This window comes from Chlorocebus sabaeus, chromosome 8 (genome assembly GCF_047675955.1).
Source record: "Chlorocebus sabaeus isolate Y175 chromosome 8, mChlSab1.0.hap1, whole genome shotgun sequence".
Lineage (NCBI taxonomy): Eukaryota > Metazoa > Chordata > Mammalia > Primates > Cercopithecidae > Chlorocebus > Chlorocebus sabaeus.
This window is the reverse complement of record NC_132911.1, coordinates 93,881,108-93,885,218: the sequence shown is the minus strand read 5'-3', so window position 1 is coordinate 93,885,218 and position 4,111 is coordinate 93,881,108.

Genomic DNA, 4,111 nt, shown 5'->3' with positions numbered 1-4,111 from the left:
CCCCTCTTCTTATGTTAGCCTTGCAAATACTTGCAGGCAGCAGCTCCAAGCCACACTTGCCTGTTTCAGTCCACAGTTTGACACATATCACTGTTTCCAAGACTTTCTACTCTGCCCTATATGGGCTACATTTGGTCAGTTTAAAAACAAAAACAAAACAAAAAAAACTTCTGATGCCCAGAATGAAATAATTATTTACCTAGCCAGCCCAGGAACAGAATTTCTGACTAAATGTATGCAAATCCCTCGCTTTGGGGGAAAAGTTCTTCAAATGGCAGTATCATGCTGATGAGGGATCTTTCAGAGAACACTAATAGGTAAAACTGCGAACTCCCCCAGCAGGCTTCATTCATCTATTAAGGACACCTCAGTGAGAGACTAGGACGCCAAGAGAGAGTGATGCATTATACTCCTCATGCAATTAAACCCATAGTAAAATATTTTGGGGAGTTTTCTTTCCTGAATGGAGGCTAAGAAAGCATTCATTAAACCTGGGAAGTTCTGAGTCTTCCAATTTGCATAGTGAATTGGAATTGTGGTAGCCTGAATATGAATGGAGATGTGGTAATTCAGTAACATGAAATGGGAAATGCAGTTTAATTACCCCAGAGATTTTTTTTGGAACATAAATTGCTTCTACTTTTGTGACAATATTGGATTATGAACCCATTCACCTTAATGTTGTGTAATGAAGCCTATAAAGCAAGTCATAAAAATGCTTTGTTTGCAATGCCGTTTTTAGAAACTCCAATCTTACGGAAAAATCTTCTCATTATTGAAAGCATTTGTAGTTCCCCCAGAATACTAGAAATTAAAAGATTCCTGAGTGCAAGTTCCTTACTACCTAGTTAATGAATGAGGGAAGAAGTATTCCTCAAGTTACCTCAAATCTGTAGATCTGGATTGTACAGATCTTTACTAGTACCATAAAGTATAATTTAATCTAGAAATGGCCCAAAATATACATCTGAAAATAGATATTGATTTGAAGTGACAGTCTAGGACCAATAACAATTTTAAAGAAAAACAGTTTTTATGAAATTATGTTTCTGCCATTAGAAAAAATTTCTGAAGAATAACAAGTTCACCTTAGAAAACCAAAAGGTAAATTTAAAAAAATTAATATTGAATGAAAATTAAAGGAAGAATAACAATCTTTTTTTACTTATTACATTAGCATAAAGTTTAAAAAGCAATAGCATTCATAGTTAATGAGGATAAGTCATCCTCAGACTTTGGACATTTGAGTATAAATTGCTACAAATTGGAGCAAATAATTTGGAAATGTGTATTTAAATCTAAAATATGCTTTCTATTAACTAAAAATACTACTTTTGGGACCCTGCCCTGTTGTAATCAGAAACATATATAGCTAATATAAATGTATAAAGGTGTTTATTGCAGCATTGTGTATCACAGTGTACTACTATAAATAAATCTGCATATCTATAATTATAGTTAGTAAAATATTAAACTGTAAAAAGTATACATTAGATGTTGATGTTAATACTGGAGGGATGCCCTTGAATTAATTATAAAAAGTTGAAGGATAATACACAAAACATAGTCACTTTTCTGTAAAACCAAATAACAACAACAACAAAAAACCCTTTAGATATGGACTTGTATATTTCCATAAGCGTGGATCTTTGAATGTTGATTACTTCATGGTAGGGGCAGCACTAAGCGATGCTTTAGATCTCCATAATCTACATTAGTTCCCTCAAAAGTCACTTCATATAAACGTAAAAAGAACACACACACAAAAAAGTGTGCTTGCTGTTTAGACATAGTTCCAAGGAAGTCTCCCATTTATTTCTCACTCTCTCTCAAGTCACAACACCTATACATTCCTAAATGGAAATTTGGAAGTTGCCATAGCTTCAGGAAAGTGAATAAGAAAAAAGATTACTTTCATATAAATATTTTTAACTTTTATAAATTGTCTTGTAATAATTTTGGAAGTTAAGATAAAATTCTAAAAACCAAACAAATTATGGTGAAAATGTTTAGGAATTTATACCACAGTGTGTGGTCTCTTTTTAGGAAAAAAAAATTAATTTTAATTATTTTTTAAAATAGTAGAAATGTTGCTCTTTTTTCATCAATTTGTTCAGTCCATATTCCTACATACTTTTTCTAGCATTTTTCTTTGTCTGAGAACTGTATCCAAAGTCTAGGCATTGTTAGCTCTGTCAAGACTCGCAATGATCAGAGTGCTTCTTCAAGTCATTCCTTAGTCACTGCGTTCTCACCCTCTCTTCAAAGTTTATTCTCTAGCACTGGTCTCGAAGTTCACACACTATATTTTTCACACAGCGACCCTGGTCACTAATATAATGACCAATAGGACCATCAGTGAGAATCAGATGAGGTTTCAGAAGTAAAAATAATGTATGAACTGGAAAGTACTATGAAAGTGAGGATTTCATTGAGAAGATTATTGAAATAGGCTAGCTACAAATTGATGGGTCTCTGAAAAGGATACTTATTTAAAAACTCCACAAATATAGTACTGGATAGAGCCATAATCTCAAAAAAATAAATCTGAGGGGTCCCAAACTCAATTACACAAGGTTAAGAATATAGAGCTTGGTAAAATCTTTTTTTTTTTTTTTTTTTTTGAGACAGAGTCTTGCTCTGTCACCAGGCTGGAGTTCTGTGGTGTGATCTTGGCTCGCTGCAACCTCCGCCTCCCGGGTTCAAGTCATTCTCCTGCCTCAGCCTCCCGAGTAGCTGGGGTTACAGGCACCCACCACCATGCCCAGCTAATTTTTGTATTTTTAGTAGAGATGAGTTTCACCATGTTGGCCAGGATGGTCTGGATCTCCTGAACTTGTGATCCACCCGCCTCGGCCTCCCGGAGTGCTGGGATTACAGGCGTGAGCCATCGCGCCTGGCCGGTAAATTCATTTTAATTCACTTTAAGCTTATATGGGCTATGTGTAGATTTTCTCTTGTTCCTTCATTTTGTTTTAGTTCAATTGTAATTAGACATTTGGAATACATTTCTAGTGGACTTCAAGGTCCAAAAGACTCAAAGTCAAATACTCCAGAAGTATTTATGCAAATAAGAAATAATCTAAATATATCATTAATTATATTAAAATACATAACACATATACATATGTATATATAATACAGAACATATATACATATGTGTGTACACACACACATATTACACATATATATACACATAACATAGCATACATTTAGTTAGATAGTTTTTCCAGCTCTGATGGTGACTTCCAATTTCTGAAAAATTCTCCAGTAGGGGTTGCTCGGCATAGAAAGAAGGAGATGTATGTGTGTTAAGGCCACTCAATGGGGCTGTGGTTGTTGCACTAATGTACTTGCTTATGAACCTGGGTAAGATCCTTCCTTTCTCTTTGTTTTAGTTTACTCACTCTTTCTAAACTGAAAGGCAGTAAACTCTAGTATCTGTAAGATGACTTCCTTCTCTAAGATTTTAAGGTTTTATAATTTAACTATGTTACTTTCCAATTATAATTCTACTTCATGCTGAAAAGAAAATCATAATCTCGCTTTTCCATACTGGCAAGGTTAGTTCATAGAAACCATCTTAAGAAACATTGATATGATGGCACAAAATAGAGTTATTATTGATAGCACTGAACTCGTTGTATACATTAATCAAATTATTCTAATGTGTGCCAAGTTTTCATGTGCTTTTTTTTTTTTTTTTCCAAACAAATACTGAAAAGTCTTGGAGAAATCACACATAAATATAATAATCATTTATGTGATTCTACCCGTCATCACCTTTCCCCTTCTATCTGAACATTAAAACCTCTCTAGGTAACAAGAGTTTTACTATAATATTCAGGAATAAGATTCTTCCTGGACTAGGAGGATATAGGGGGAAATGAGCCTCTGTTTTCAGCATCCAATCTCCGAGAAAAGGATCTCCCACCACCTGCTGCTTCCAACAAGCCCAAACTCTCGCTCCACTAGCTTTCCTGGGAACCGAGCAGAAAACTGGAAGGGAGGGGAAGAAGGTTGGTGAGAGCAAGAGGCGGGGAGTGAGGAATGGGAGGCTGGAGGAGGCGTGGCCCTGCTTTGGGCCGTCGGGATAAATACTGAGAACTGG